The sequence below is a fragment of the Phoenix dactylifera genome, chromosome 6 (assembly GCF_051530095.1).
Source record: "Phoenix dactylifera cultivar Ajwa chromosome 6, Ajwa_hap1_PhDact_Kaust_v1.1, whole genome shotgun sequence".
Classification (NCBI taxonomy): Eukaryota; Viridiplantae; Streptophyta; class Magnoliopsida; order Arecales; family Arecaceae; genus Phoenix; species Phoenix dactylifera.
Window position 1 is genome coordinate 21,747,618 of NC_143195.1, and position 17,242 is coordinate 21,764,859.

A 17,242-nucleotide genomic window follows, 5' to 3' on the forward strand; every position below is an offset into this window, starting at 1 on the left:
GATCGAGCATCGGTTCACATCTGTGTCGCATCCCCAAACCAACGGTGAGGCCGAGGTGACAAACCGGACAATCCTCCAAGGAATTAAGGCGCGAATCGGTCGGACGGGGCAAGCTTGGGTCGAAGAACTCGAGAACGTCCTTTGGGCGTATCGGACCACGCATCGGACCCCTACCGGGGAGACGCCTTTCAGCCTAACCTATGGCACGGAAGCGGTTGTCCCCGTGGAGCTCGGACTCCCCTCGCCCCGGGTGGCTACGCACCGACCCGAGGTCAATTCGGAGCAACTCCGAGGAAACTTGGACCTCTTGGAAGAAGCGAGGGAAATGGCGCAGGTTCGGATGGCGATGTATCAGCGGAGGGTGGCCCAATATTATAACTCCAAGGTCCGACCAAAACTTTTCAAAATCGGAGATCTGGTGCTAAGGCGAGCCAAAGCATCTCAACCCGCGGAAGGTGGGAAGCTGGCGCCAAATTGGGAAGGCCCGTATAGGGTTCGCTGGGTAAACCGACCTGGCTCCTACCAGTTGGAGGCCCTAGATGGTCGAGAAATTCCAAGGAGCTGGAATTCCGCTAACCTACGGGTGTATTACCAGTAGAAAGACAAAGCCAGAAAGACAGTTCAAAAAATGTATAGTCCTTTTTATCTCAATAATTCCTGGTTACAATGGCGTGTTCGTGTGATTACAAAGAATTCCCAGAGGGGAATTGGGGAGTAAAGAAATTAAGGAAGAGGTGGGGACTCCGTTAAGCTGAGGATCTGGGATCCCGAACCCTCCATCCGAAGCAGCTGCAATCCCACCGGGCGTGGGTGCTTCCCCCCGGAGGCGCCATCGACGCCTCACGCAAAAGACGAAGAGCCGGCGCGGACGAAGAAGAAGTTCGCACTGCTTCTAGAGGAACGCCACCTCCAAGGGATATTCCGGTCCTCCCCAGGAGAAGGGGAGGAAAGGAATACAAGGGAGAAGAGCGCGAGGAGGCGCGATCCCGGATGAAGCGTCTAGCGCAGAGCTCAATCGGGAGGTGGGACTGAAAAGAGGGGGGATGTGATCCCGGATGAAACGCCTAGAGCGGAGTTCCGCCGGGGAGAATCTCCTTGTTGATCCCAGATGAAACGGCTAGTTGGCGGAAGTCGCGAGGGGCGCGCCTCCCGTTCCTCCGGCAGGGGTTTCCCAGCCACGAACCGGAGAGGAGGTCCACGATCCATGGCAACCTGAACAGCTCCGGCTTGGCAGGCTCCACCGCACCTGCACTTATATTTATAGCCAAACTGTGGCCCCCCGGTCGTTCCGATGCGGGTGGCTCCAATAAATGCGGGCGCATCGAATCCGGAGCCGTTCCGGCTCTCGAGGCGTATCCTCCCACGACCTCCTAAGCGTCGTTCTCCTTAATTGCATTCTTCATGCAGGACACTCCGGGCGGCGTGTATCCCACGGCCCACGTATCTCCGCACGCGCCCAGGCCGCAGCCGCCTCGAAGAACACGCGTATCGCGGCCGCTTAACTGGCACTCCTCGCAAGCAGCAACTGGCCGATTCGATTTCCCAGGTAACGCCTCAATTAGCATTTAATAGCCTTCTGGTGTTCCCCAGGCGACGCTTCGAGAGGAGGAGAAATACGATCGCAGCTGGCCACGGAGAAATCCCGTCGAGCGGCAAGTGATAGGCGCGCGACCAACGAGCTCGGCCCTCGGATGCCAGGCTAACCCGATGATCAGGGAGGGCATCCAAGCCCTCTCTTCCTTTCTCCAAGAGACTGGGACCTCTCTCAGCATGTCTCTCCCTCTCTCCCCCCTACCTCTCCCTCTCTCTCCCCCTCTTCCTCCATCGCCCTCTCCCTCCCTCCTCTCTTTTGTCTCTCTTCTTTTTCCCTCTCCCCCTCCATCATCTGATTTCTTAAACTGAGGAGCGGAACCAAGCCATTTCACCCTCAATAAAGTCCGATACACCCTGAACTGGGCAGTTCAGGATGCTACCATTTTCCTTGATCAAAACCTTATCTATCTACTTGAATTATGTCTTCTTGTTGAAAATTCTCAAACATCTCACACCAAAGAAAGCAAATAAAAGACTAAAAAAATTGCAAGCATTGACAACATGCATAATCAAACCTTTAAGGTTCGAAATTCAGATATGGAAAGATTAGATAATGCTCATATTCAAACAAGATTACTCACACATCAAGAAAGGGGTAAAAAAATCTTCAGATTATTTGCAAAGAAACTTTGCCTCAGAATATTTTGAGATAATACTGACATTAAAAATCTCTCAAGTACTTAACCAAGAAATTAAGGCAAGAAATTGAAGATATAGTGTTTGGTGATCAAGCTCGTTGGCAACTATTTCAAGTGATGAAGCATGTGGGCCCAATGAGACAATAGTTTAATAGATAATATCGGGATATGTCTATCTTCTATGTTGTGGATGTGGCCTATTCAAAGGAGGCAATTAGTTGTAATCTCTTCTTAAAAATTTACTAGGAAACCATAATGAAGTCAAACAAAGACAGTAAAGTCTTATAAAGTAGCTAGACTTTCTTCGCTCATCAATCATATTACAAAATTTAATTACAAGCACACAAATATTATCTCTCAAAGAAAAAAATTAATTTATGTTATTTTTTCTTGTTCATCTCTGTTATGTTCAAGTTTCAAATCCTTCCAAAAAGGATTACTGGTGTTAGCAAAACCACAAGTGCAGCGGCAATCAAGCTTACTAAAACTAGGAAACCCTTACTTCTGTCAAAGGAGTCCAGTAATTGGACTTTGGTGGTGGATAGTCAAAGTATATCAAGTTGTGTAAATGTTTTTCGCATTAATTTTGTTAAAGATTCAGATGCTACTACAGATGTTGTCTTTTTCAAAATAAATAATCAATTCCTTGTTCAAGCTTCAAAAGTACGATGGAAATTATTTTGTCAATTATTACATGTCGAATAAAAGTCATCTCTATAAATTTTTACCATCGCTTATCAATCCATCATCGTAATTACCTTATATAAATAGCTAAATATTTTATTCTGCACTGATCAGGGAGTGCAAAAGCCTGGTGACAATATTTATGACTTGTTAACATTACACTTGCTTAAGACTATGCTAGCAATCATGCAAGGGCTTAAGACCGTATGCGTCATGCAACTCCTGATGAATTAAAATCAGTATACTTAAATTATGCTATTAATCATGAAAGGAAATGGGGCTGCATATGCTCAGCACCACATAAAGGATTATAATCAGTATACTCAAGTTTGCAGCTAAATTCTTAGACGTAAATAGCCTAGCTTTATGTCCTAAATATCTTGAGTTATTCATCATAACTACAGTCTAATACATCTCACAATTCTAAAATATCTATGATGATTATCAATAAGAGTGCTAATATGCCACCCCATATCAGCTCTGAATAGTTAAGAATAGGAATGAGATCTGATCTATGGGATGTGGAGAACATATTCTGCGGCAAATTCCATTTTGCCCTGCCACAAGTATGGCTTGTGTGCTGCTTTATAAATATTGGGATTTGGAGGGTTATAACAAGGAAACATATCTTTATTTTCATAACAATTCCCTTCATCCGGAATGCTCTTTCATACTAATCATAATTTGACAATAGTACCAGATCTTCAAAATTTCCCATGTGATTTCAACTACTCTTGAAATATAAATATCAAAACCTTGTCTATCTACTTGAATAATGTCTATCAACAACACTTGAATAGATATATTGGGATATGTCTATCTTCTATGTTGGGGAATTAGCCTGTTTAAAGGATGCCATTAGCTGTAATCTCTTCTTAAAGATTTATTAGGTAACCATAATGAAGTCAAACAGAGATAGTAAAGTCCTATAAAGTAGCCATACTTTTTTGCTCATCAATCATATCACAAAATTTAATTACAAGCACATGGATATTATCTCTCAAATAACAAAATTAATTCTGTTAATTTGTCTTGTTCATCTCTATTAGGTTCAATTTCTCTTCCTTCCAAAAAAGATTACTTGTGTTAGTAAAACCACAAGCACAGTGGCAATTAAGCTTACTAAAACTAGAAATATCCTTACTTCTGTTAAAAGGGTCTAGTAATCGGGTCTTGTGGTGGATGGTCAACATATATTTTGTTAATGTTTTGCTCCATAATTTTTTTAAAGATTCAGATGCTACTACAGACATTGTTTTGTTCAAAATAAATAATCCATTCTTTGTTCACGCTTCAAAAGTATGATGGAAATTATTTGTCAACTACTACATGTCTAATAAAAGTCATCTCTATAAATTTTTAGCATCACTTATCAATCTATCATCTTAATTACCTTTATATAAATGGCTTAATATGTCATAATTCATCGATCATGGAGTGAAAAATCCTAATGACAATATTTATGACTTGTTAACATGACATTTGATTAAGACTATGCTAGCAATCATGCATGGAGATAAGGACATACATGTCATGCAACCTCTGAAAAATTAAAATCAGTACTTAAATTACGCTATGGATCATGGAAGGAAATATGGCTGCATATGTTCGGCAATCAGTATACTCAAATTTGCAGCTAAATTCATTGATGTAAATAGCTTTAAGCCCACCACCAAGGTGGTAGCCCAGTTGGAACGGGGCGTTTGCTTCCAACCAAGTGGTTCCAGGTTCGAAATGCACGAGCGTCGATTAAATTCGGGGACCGGATGCCCCACGCCTAGACACGGGGTCTGGAAGCGCTACTGATCGGCTGGTAGCCTGGGTGGTGCCAGGTGTGACGTACTCACACGGAGGGTCGGGTCGGATAACTGAGCCGGCCCACGGGTGGGGAGGGTATGAGTAAAATAGGTCGGGGTGCCCAACACACGACTCGGTCTACCCGCATCGAACATTCTCCTGGCGGGGTGGGGGCCCAGTGGTCGGGGCTGCTACGCGGGGGTGGGCTTGTCCCTTCCTCCCCCCTTCCCCTTTTTTCAAAGCAAAAAAAAAAAAAAAAAGAAAAAAAAGAAAGCTTTAAGCCCTAACTATCTTGAGTTATTCATCGTAATTACAGCCCCATACATCTCATGATTCTAAAATATCTATGAGGATTATTAATAAGAGTGTTAATATGCCACCCCATATCATCTCTGAAGAGTTAAGAATTTGAATGAGGTCCGATCTATGGGACGTGGAGAACATATTATGCAGCAAATTTTCCATTTTTCCCTGCCACAAGTCTCCTTTTTGTGCTGCTTTATAATTATTGGGGGGCTATAACAACGGCAACATAACTTCATTCTCATAACAATTCCCTTCATCTGGAATGTTCATACATATTAATCATAATTTGACAGAAATAGTACCTGATCTTCAAAATTTTCCCTGAGACTTCAGCTATTGTTGCAATATAAATATCAAAACCTTGTCTATCTACTTGAATCATGTCTTCCTGTTGAAAATTCTCAAACATCTTACATCAAACAAAGCAAATAAAAGAATAAAACAATCGCAACCATTAACAGCACACATAACTAAAAATTTAAATCCCGAATATCAGAAACAGAAAGATCAGATGATGCCCGTATTCAAACATGATTACTCACACATCAATAAAAGGGTAACAAATCTCCCAGATTATTCGCAAAGAAACTTTGCCTCAGATTATTTCGAGATAATTTTGACATTAAAACTCTCTTGATTACTTTAACCAAGAGAACAAGACAAGAAATTGGAAAAAAAAAATCTCCAAGTTCTGCAAAAAAAAAAAGAGAGACTTTGGAGGAAATTACATACTTTCTCTACGCCCTTTCCACTTTCAAGAATTCAAACTGCCTGAAATCTCAAAAGGAAAAATCCCTCAACGCACCAAAGAAAATAATTAGAAAAACAAAAACATAACTTTTTTCCCCAACAAGTCACCTTTCCTTCTCCCCTCCTCTCGACCTCTTCTCCAACCATCAAACCATTCTAGAGCATCACCAAGGACATAAGTTAACATTGATAAAACCACTAAAACCGAAATTCACCAAAAATAAGAGATCTTTAGACACCAAAAAGGGAATAAAATCACAAAAACCTTATAATTTTTGCTTTCCCCGATCCCCCCCCCCCCCCCCCCCCCGTTGTTTTCCGTTCGTTCGCTCCGCCGGAGGTAGATACCCCACGCAATTTACCTTTTTATGGAAGTAACGTGACTCAGCTGACTTAACTCCAACAAAATTACTTAAATACCCTTGGTTCAACGTCGGTTAGCAGCAGGCCTGTCGCCTAAGTCGTATTACTAAAATGCCCTTCCGTTGCTTGGCTTCTGCTTGCTATTAGGGGTATTTTTGTAAATCTACAATAGTGGGCTGACCCAATGCTTGAAATGGGCCCATGCCCGCCAACTTTATGTTAGGCTAGCCTGAGAGATTGCAAACGTAATTTGGCCTTAAATGTAGAACTCCTTTATTTTTTTTTTTTGCAGACAGGCCAACTAAGCTCGAGCTCGAATAAAATCCGAAATTGAGCCCAATTTAGGCCTAAAAAAGTTTCAAACTTTTCATCATCCTTTTTTGAATCTTTAGACTGAGAACAGTTGAATATTAATATTTTTAGATCTCTATAGAAACTTCTAAAGACATAATAGTTGGACGTGATTCAAGGCATCTTAAACTATTTAGAAATCTAAAGTATGAATATGAAAGCCATTTGTAATTCAATGGACTATAGTCTACTCCACAAGTTCAGACCGGTCCAATCATATTCAAATCAAGCCTAGGCTTAAGCACGGGCCAGGCTTGGATTTGAATTTTTTAAAAATTATTAAGCCCAAGTTTGATCCCAAGTTCCAAAAATTCGGATAGGAATATGGCCCAGTTCAGTCGGATAGGATCCGGTTGCGGAGTTTTTAACGGGCGTTTGACGTTCCGTTCACGTGACGTCCGAGTGGTACAGGAGGAAGGGAGTTCGCGGGGCCGCTTGGCTCTTTTTGGTTAAAAAAAATCAAGACCGTCGGATTTACATGCCACCACAGACTTTCCCGTCGAACATTTTTGGTTTCCATTTAAGGTTAGTTGTTTCGACGTGTAAGCATAATCCCTTCCTATTCATAGTTGTACTATAAATTTAAACTAATAAACTATAAAATTCTTTAAATATTTTAATAAATAAAAGCAATCTCTTAATATAATTAGTTTTATCTAATATAAATTTCTTTTAACTTATAGTCATTGTGTTAAAACAGTTTTTTAAAATGTATTAAAAGCTTTTGTTTCCTTCTAAACAAAAAAAAGAACTTTTATTTGGTTGATGAATTAAGAAACACAATCCCAGATCAGGAATGGAGGCTACATAGGTAGGCCAACAAAATCCTCTCTCCTCTGCTATCCTTTTTTTTCTTTCTTTAAAAACCTTGTTCTTTCTAAAGTATGGTTTCTTTGCTCACTTGATTAGAAATGGGGTGTGTTAAGCATCTGATAATGGAAGATAGACAATCAAAAGTTGTAATTAAATATAATAAGAAAATATAAAGGAACATTACAATATTATATGAAAAAGATTTAAAATTTATAAAAATAACATCAGCATTTTAATAGTAAATCTATAAAATTGGATGGAGCATATGATGAGAGTACAAAAGTGCGACCTACATGTCACCTGAATTATTATTATTGCTAACCGATAATGATAAATTCACTGGATTAATATTATATTTGGGTTTGACACAGATTTTCATAAATTAGAGATAAAATGCACATTGAGTACAAATTTGACTAAAGAAGGATCCCTTCCCAGATCCGACCTGGTTGAAGATCGGGTCGGGTCCGAGTCGGGTCCAATTTTTTTATGCTTATTGAGAAAGAATTTTGGGCAAATTTAATTTGGCCATATCATAACTATGAGGTGCTGGGTAACCCATAACTTGAAAGACTTGCAATAGACCTCCAGTCAGAATAGATGACCCGTGACGAACTAAGTCCATCCGTCTACAAGCCAAATTTCATATCATACTATTTTTTTTATTATTATCTATATGACTAATTGGACGGAACTTAGTCTCTTCCAGCTCCCGACTCATCTTCCGTGATCCAAGCAGCCGCTGCCTCACAGCCATCCGCGTTTCCTCCCTTCCGCTTCATCTCCCAGCATCAAATCCCCCCTCCCAGCTTCCAGCCGGATCAGCCTCCAAATGATCCCGAGCGATCTCCCAGCCTCCGACACCGCGTCCGAGCTCCAACTCTCAACGTCCCCGTACTCCCAGCTACCCTTCCGGATCTCCAGCCCCTCCTCCGCAATCCGCCATGATCCCAGCACCTCGCAGCCGTTTCCCCCTTCCGGATTCGTCCGGCCTCCACCGTGTCCGTGATCAACGCTCACAGCAGCCTCCTCCGCCTCAGCCCGCGGTAGCTTTCATTGTCATCCATCGCACCATCCTGCGATGCATCTCCGGTGATCCCGTGATGCTAGCAGTGGTCCCACGGCAGCCTCCGCTTCAACCCGCCAGCCCCTCCTTCCCGTCGGCATTCATTTCAACGCGTCCCCGTGATAGCAGCATCCGGCGTCCGCTCCACGATTCCTCCCAGCGATCCCGCATCCGGCGCCTCCTCCTCCAGCAACGATTCCGGGATCCAAGCATCATCAGTGATCCCGTGACCAGCCGTGAATCACCCCGCGCCCGAGCTCCATGGATCGTGCCTCCAAGTCCGCTCTTCCGGAATCCCAAGCATCCTCAGCCTATAAATAGGAGGGTGGCCGGCAGAACAAGGGAGGAGGAGGCGGGGAGCTCTCGGCGAGTGGCCGGCGGGTCCAAGGAGGTGGTCGGCGAGCCCAAAGAAAAGAGAGAAGAAACAGAGCAATGCTCTGTTTCTCTTGGGAAGAAGAAAGAAATAAAAAAACTGTTATTTTATGTTGAGGGAGGCCATCGGTTTGGGGGAAAGGAATAAAAAAGAAGAAGAGTGTTTTATTTTATTTTGGGAGTTCCACCAGGGGGAGCCATGCTCTATTTTCTTTTTTTATTTTCTTGTTATTTGCAGAAGTAAAGAAGAGGGAGTTTCTTGTTATTTCTTGCTTTCTTTACAGAAGAAAAGAAGCATTAGGCTTCCAATCTTTCTTTTTATTTTTGTAATTAGTTTTCTATGAAGTCAAGCAATTTTCTTTCATGCAATCCATATTCTAGGTTCAATTTAATTTCCGCTATTTATGCAATCTTTTAATTTTCTTTTATGCAAATTATGTCCCAGGCTTCAATCTTCTTAGCTGTCATCCATTTTAATTTATGCCAAAGCTTTTCTTTTTCATTAAATATATAAATGCTTTTCGAATTTAACTAAGTGTCTTTCCGTTAATTTCAAGCAGAAAAGAAATTCTCTAATAGATTAGAGAATCATATCATCATCCCCGACATAATGTTTTTCTTTTATTATTCAAAAATCGATTTTGAATCCGAGTGAATGTTCTAATTTTTATGCAACTCCAACCGCCTCCCTGTGGATCGACCTCTTACGACCACTATTCTTCGAGTAGAACAGGTAAGAGTAAATTAAATTTAAACTTTGTTTGTCGGTTCTAACAACGATCTGTTTAACATATTTTTAGTTAAACAGGAACCGGACGAACATAATTTTGACGCCGTTGCCAGGGAGGCAAATCGAGAAGCAAGAACGATCACGAAGATCAAATCGAATTTTGGATGCCCGGAGTGAACGCACTTCGGTAGTAAGTTTTTACTTTTATTTTTATTAATTTTTCTTATTTTGATTATTTTCAGTTAATAATTTCGTAGTTATTAAATTCTGAAATTTGAAATTCGAAAAAAAATTCAAAAAAAAATTGAAAAAAAATATATATTTCAAAATTCAAAAATTCAAAAATTTAAATTCAAAATTTGAATTCTGAAATTCGAAATTTGAAATTTAAATTTAAAAAAATAAAAAATAAAATAAAATAAAATAAAAAATTCAAAAAAAATAAAAAAGAAAAATAAAAAAAATATCTATATTATTTTTGCTAGTAATTGATAAGGTGCAATCCTCCGAGGTTATCATATCTTTATTGGGGCTCCTCACGGAGTAATCTCCAGAGCTTAGTCAACAGGCATTCGGAGATTGACTGACGCATAAGGATTGCGTTTAGTTTACATTCAAGTTATTGCTAAAATAAATAAATAAATAAATAAATAAATAAATAAAAATAAAAAAATAAAAAAAGTAAAAGTAAAAAAAAAAATTGCTAGCTCATTTAATCAATACAACCCAATGACATTGCATAAACTTTGAAAAAAAAACATTGATTATTTGCTGCATTTAGTATTAAGCATTTGCATAAAATAATTTAAGGGCAAAACCCATTAAAAAGATAAGGTCAGGAAGTCATTACCTGTCCTTAGCCCAAAAATCACCACCTTGCATACTTATCCTAAGCCAAATTAAATTAAAATCAATTAGACGTTGGCCTTAGGATTTTCGAGCTCAATTAGGCTCTTGGAAAGAAGCGGCTGAAAGCCACTCCAGTGAGGATTTAGTAATTGGTGATGTCTAGAAAAGTTTTACAACAGTGAGAACTGTTACGGGTATTGTGGTATCGGTGTATCCCTTCTGGCACCACCACACACCCCGGAACTTTCCTGGTCACTAGTTACTGGATCGCTTAACTGGTAAGCTCAAGCTTAATCTGAAAGGAAGATTAGGAGCTGTCTAATCTAGAGAGAATTTCAGGAACTTTTTAACCTGATAAATCTCTGTGCAACTAGATTTAAAAAGCTACTAAACCTCACTTAATTCTAAGACTAATAGGGTCAAATTGTTGTGTGGTGTTGATTGTGGTCATCTGTGTCTAGCCCTTCTCTTCTTTTTTAGGATTTCGTTTAGGAGTCGAGTCTAATTAAGTTATTGATAATGTATGCATGGTAGAAGGTCATTAAGGGATAAGTTAACCCCATTTGATTCTGAGATTGACAGAACTTTTCATCATAACTTGCGAACTGTAAACCAACCGTCGATCTCTACAATGGGTGAACATATTAGAACCCTAAATGAATTGTTTGCACCCGCATCCGCTAGTCCCCCTACCTGCATAGTATTACCGATTAATAATGCAGCCCAATTCGAGATTCGGGCTGCAACAATAAACATGTTACCTAAGTTTCATGGGTTCAAGAGTGAACAACCCTACATTCATCTAAACAAATTTTTGACAATCTGTCAAACGTTTAGAAATCAAAATTTAGATGAAGAGGGTATTAAATTAAGGTTATTTCCTATGACTTTAGAGGATCGTGCTGCTGCATGGTTGTATTCCCTAGCTTCAAATTCTATCACATCATGGGAACAACTATCTAGGAAGTTCATGGCTAAGTTCTATCTCATGGTAAAAACTGAAAAAATTAAGGATGCCATCAGAACTTTTAGAGAAAAATCTGAGGAGGAATTTTCCCAACTTTGGGAAAGATTCCATGATCTTTTGGTCAAGTGCCCGCACCATGGGCTTGATAAGGCTGATCTGGTCCACTTCTTTTATAAAGGACTAACTTCGGCACATAGAAACATGATGGAGTCCATGCATAAAGGTAGGTTCATGAACCAAACCCCGGATCAAGCCTATGAATTTCTTATTGACTTAGCCGAGAACGCCCAAAATTGGAGTAGCTATGGTGAGGAAGTAAATAGAGATGAGTTCGGATCTAGAAAACCAGGTAATTATGAAATGAAAACAAATCCAGAACTCAAAAATGTCATGTCCAATCTGGTGACTGGAATGAACAACTTAAGCAAAAAGTTTGATACTTTCACTGTTTCCACTAGTTCGAGTTCATACAAAGAGTCAAATCACGTCATGAAAGTGGATCACGAGTCATATAGTTTGTGTGTCTTATGTAACAATCCGGAACATCTAGTGGAGTGCTGCCCTAATCTGCCCACTATAAAGGCAGAGCAAGCAAATGCTCTAAATTCATATAGTGCCTTTAAGAAGCCCACTCCCAACTCGTTCAGCCCAGTTTACCATCCTGATAATAGGTTCCACCCAAATTTCTCATACAAGCAAAATGAACCTATTCAGCATCAAGGTGGTCCACCAGGTTTTCAGAACAACTTCCCCAGGATAGGTCCATCACAAATGAACCAACCATTGGTTCCATCTGTACCTCCTTATAATGCTCCTATCCCACAGCAACCTTCACAATTAGAAACCATGATGGCTAATATGATGAAACAACAACAAGATTTTATCAAGCAACAACAACAGACCAATACAACCCAAGCCCAGACTAACCAATTCCATGCGCAAGCGATTGCAAAACTTGAGGTTAGTCTAAGCCAAATAGCTAACTCTTTAGGGGATAGGAAGAAAGGTGAACTACCTAGTCAACCAGTGCCTAACCCTAGTAGACAACAAAATCAAGGTCAGTATCAAATCAATTCTAATGGAAATCCGACCTATGAAGTCCAGGCAATTACCACTTTAAGGTCTGGCAAGCAAGTGGATAATAAAGTTCAACTTCCTGAACATGAAAAAGAAAATAAAACTAAATCCGATAAGAACCCTATTCAGAAGAGAGGTCAAGAACAGGATAAATCAGACAAAAAGGAAGAACCCATAGAAACAGACAAACCTAAGGTTCTCTTTCCTAGTAGACTTCAGGACTCCAAGAAACAATCTAACTTTGATGAAATCATGGAAGTCTTTAAAACTGTTCGGATCAATATACCTTTTCTCGATGCCATACGACAAATTTCCTCCTATACAAAATTCTTGAAAGATCTCACCACGGTCAAAAGAAAAATCAGGATTCCTAGGCAAGCTGTTATGGCTGCACAAGCCTCATCTCTCATTCAACAACAGATTGCCCCGAAATTCAAAGACCCTGGTTGCCCAACTATTGAAATAAAAATAGGAGAGACGATCATCCAGAGAGCTCTATTAGATTTAGGAGCCAGTGTAAACCTACTTCCCTACTATGTGTACCAAAAATTAGGTTTGGGGGAATTAAAGCCTACAAATATTATCCTTTCCTTAGCAGATAGGACAGTGAAGTACCCCAAGGGGATTGTAGAGGATGTAATAGTGAAAGTAAACGAGTTTTACTATCCTGTGGACTTCGTTATCCTTGAGACTGAACCTGCAATACATCCAGACAGTCACACACCTATAATTTTAGGTAGACCTTTCTTAGCCACAGCAAATGCTGTGATCAACTGTCGAAATGGGATGCTGAAGTTATCTTTTGGCAACATGAAAGTCGAGCTTAATGTCTTCAACATAAGTAAACAACCACCAGACGACAAAGAAATCAATGAAGTTGACATGATTGAAAGTCTGGTTCAGGAGACTTTCTTACAAACTTATAATAAGGATCCTTTAGAAGCTTACCTTGCCCATTCCGAGGAAGGGGTCAAGCATGCGCCCCTTAGTTCTGTTCCTCTTATGAGCATAGATCGTCATCAGCCGACTGTTCTTCATCGGACTCTTCCAAAACCATTCTTAGATAATGGTTGAAAAAAAAGGGGATTTACATTTTGTCTGGCTGAAGACATAAAACTTAGCGCTCTTGGGAGGCAACCCAACATGTAATTTTCAAAAAAAAAAAAATTCAATACATTATTAACATGCAGGTTTGGGGGTTTTTGGCCCCAATTGTCACTTTACCCATCCATATCAGGTAACTTCTCCTCTATCCTATTACTGCTTTAAATTCTCTTTAACATTGAGGACAATGTTAGATTTAGGTATGGGGGTGAGAATATTTTTAATTTTTTATGCCAAAAAAAAAATTTACAATTAAAAAAAAAAGGGAGTTCAAATTTTTAACTCAAACTCTAATCTTTTTGGCTGTACAAACTAAGAATTGCTTTGATAATAGCTTTGAATTAAGGAATATGATAGCAGTTCTAGCTTGAGTTTTCGTCCCACCTATCTTCTGCTAACATGTTACAAGATGATTTAGCACCAACACGTAAGCATATGAATAGTGGGGTATGTATACTTGCAACTAATATGAATACTTTTAATCTTGGGGATAATTTAAAGTTATATGTGTGATGAACACCCTAATCAAAAAAAAAAGAAAAAAAAAGAGATAAAATAAAATAAAAATAATGAGTTTATTTTAAGTTTTCTCACTGAGTAACCGGGCCTCTTGCCTGGCAAGCAGCGAGTGTTCACGTAAAAAGGTGAGGAGGATTTAGATTAAACTCTGAGTGACTAATTTGGCCTTGAGGCCTAGTTAACTTGAGTTATTAAGCCTGTAAGGGTGTCTCTACACCTAGTGCCCTGAGCCATTTGGATCGGGAGTCATTGGCCTAACACTCACTACATGGGTCAGCTAGAAAGCTTAATAAGGCTAGATATTGCACAAGTCATTTTTCTTAACATTCAGTCTGATTAAAAATAATAATAATAATAATAATAATAATAATAATAAAATTGGGGTGTTCATTACTATTTAACTCTAGAAAGTCTTGAAAATTGGAGTGATCATGTTGGAAGTAAGTGAAAGCCACTCATTTATATGATATTATCTTGCACCTCACTACATTCTTGACTTGTTAGCAGATAGATGGGGTGTAATGAAACTTGAGTTAGAGTCTGCTTAAATATGATAGCAATAAGTCTTTATTGTCCTTGCAATTCTAAGTTTATACAATAATACTTGCTCAAATTTTGAGTTAAACATTAGAAATCCCTGACTAATGAAGTTTGTGGGTAATTTCACTGCAAACCCTCACGAGACAACACTCGTCCACTAGGGTAACCTAGGGGTTTAAAGGCTTGTTGCACGTGCTAAGTGCAATCGTGACTCCCTATGAAAATGGGTACATATCTTAGTTTGTATATTTAGCTTCATTTTTTTTAAAAAAAAAAGGGGGAAAAGTCATAAGTTAGACTACATCTTTTTGTGCCATCATTTTATCATTTGCTTGTTAATTGCTAGAGACTAGCAATAAGCTAGTTGGGGGGTGTGATGAGAGCACAAAAATGCGACCTACATGTCACCTAAATTAGTATTATTGCTAACCGATAATGATAAATTCACTGGATTAATATTATATTTGGGTTTGACAAGATTTTCATAAATTAGAGATAAAATGCACATTGAGTACAAATTTGACTAAAGAAGGATCCCTTCCCAGATCCGACCCGGTTGAAGATTGGGTCGGGTCCGAGTCGGGTTCGGGTCCGAGTCGGGTCCAATTTTTTTATGCTTATTGAGAAAGAATTTTGGGCAAATTTAATTTGGCCATATCATAACTATGAGGTGCTGGGTAACCCATAACTTGAAAGACTTGCAATAGACCTCCAGTCAGAATAGATGACCCGTGACGAACTAAGTCCATCCGTCTACAAGCCAAATTTCATATCATACTATTTTTTTTATTATTATCTATATGACTAATTGGACGGAACTTAGTCTCTTCCAGCTCCCGATTCATCTTCCGTGATCCAAGCAGCCGCTGCCTCACAGCCATCCGCGTTTCCTCCCTTCCGCTTCATCTCCCAGCATCAAATCCCCCCTCCCAGCTTCCAGCTGGATCAGCCTCCAAATGATCCCGAGCGATCTCCCAGCCTCCGACACCGCGTCCGAGCTCCAACTCTCAACGTCCCCGTACTCCCAGCTGCCCTTCCGGATCTCCAGCCCCTCCTCCGCAATCCGCCATGATCCCAGCACCTCGCAGCCGTTTCCCCCTTCCGGATTCGTCCGGCCTCCACCGTGTCCATGATCAACGCTCACAGCAGCCTCCTCCGCCTCAGCCCGCGGTAGCTTTCATTGTCATCCATCGCACCATCCCGCGATCCATCTCCGGTGATCCCGTGATGCTAGCAGTGGTCCCACGGCAGCCTCCGCTTCAACCCGCCAGCCCCTCCTTCCCGTCGGCATTCATTTCAACGCGTCCCCGTGATAGCAGCATCCGGCGTCCGCTCCACGATTCCTCCCAGCGATCCCGCATCCGGCGCCTCCTCCTCCAGCAACGATTCCGGGATCCAAGCATCATCAGTGATCCCGTGACCAGCCGTGAATCACCCCGCGCCCGAGCTCCATGGATCGTGCCTCCAAGTCCGCTCTTCCGGAATCCCAAGCATCCTCAGCCTATAAATAGGAGGGTGGCCGGCAGAACAAGGGAGGAGGAGGCGGGGAGCTCTCGGCGAGTGGCCGGCGGGTCCAAGGAGGTGGTCGGCGAGCCCAAAGAAAAGAGAGAAGAAACAGAGCATTGCTCTGTTTCTCTTGGGAAGAAGAAAGAAATAAAAAAACTGTTATTTTATGTTGAGGGAGGCCATCGGTTTGGGGGAAAGGAATAAAAAAAAAAAGAAGAGTGTTTTATTTTATTTTGGGAGTTCCACCAGGGGGAGCCATGCTCTATTTTCTTTTTTTATTTTCTTGTTATTTGCAGAAGAAAAGAAGAGGGAGTTTCTTGTTATTTCTTGCTTTCTTTGCAGAAGAAAAGAAGCATTAGGCTTCCAATCTTTCTTTTTATTTTTGTAATTAGTTTTCTATGAAGTCAAGCAATTTTCTTTCATGCAATCCATATTCTAGGTTCAATTTAATTTCCACTATTTATGTAATCTTTTAATTTTCTTTTATGCAAATTATGTCCCAGGCTTCAATCTTCTTAGCTGTCATCCATTTTAATTTATGCCAAAGCTTTTCTTTTTCATTAAATATATAAATGCTTTTCGAATTTAACTAAGTGTCTTTCCGTTAATTTCAAGCAGAAAAGAAATTCTCTAATAGATTAGAGAATCATATCATCATCCCCGACATAATGTTTTTCTTTTATTATTCAAAAATCGATTTTGAATCCGAGTGAATGTTCTAATTTTTATGCAACTCCAACCGCCTCCCTGTGGATCGACCTCTTACGACCACTATTCTTCGAGTAAAACAGGTAAGAGTAAATTAAATTTAAACTTTGTTTGTCGGTTCTAACAACGATCTGTTTAGCATATTTTTAGTTAAACAGAAATCGGACGAACAGCATACAACAACATACATATTATAAGATTTACATTAACTAGCTAAAATTAGAATATTTCAATTTTTCATGAACAATGTTATACAAACATATACGATCATTTGGTTCTTCTTCGCCAAATATGTTAAATATATAATTATTTTTTAACAAAAAAATACATAATTATTAAAAAAAATCTTCACTACAAACCAAATTAAAGATAAATGGAGCAAACCGATGTTGATTGATGTCTAATCCGAAGTAACTTACCTATGAGAAGATATAAGCGGGCGATCCAAGAAAATATTTTTTGATGTGAACCAAGAGGACACTGATATTAGAATAGTTCGAAGGCATTAA

At 40.0% G+C, this 17,242-nt stretch overlaps 1 long non-coding RNA gene across 1 annotated transcript; it reads right to left on the reverse strand.

Annotated features, from left to right (window-relative positions):
- Positions 1 to 3,923: 3,923 nt before the first annotated feature.
- Positions 3,924 to 6,068, reverse strand: LOC148703150 (uncharacterized). The gene is made up of 2 exons (XR_016395727.1): positions 5,561 to 6,068; positions 3,924 to 5,406 (listed from the first exon to the last, which is right to left on the reverse strand). It is a non-coding gene; the product is annotated as an uncharacterized LOC148703150 (long non-coding RNA).
- Positions 6,069 to 17,242: the final 11,174 nt, after the last annotated feature.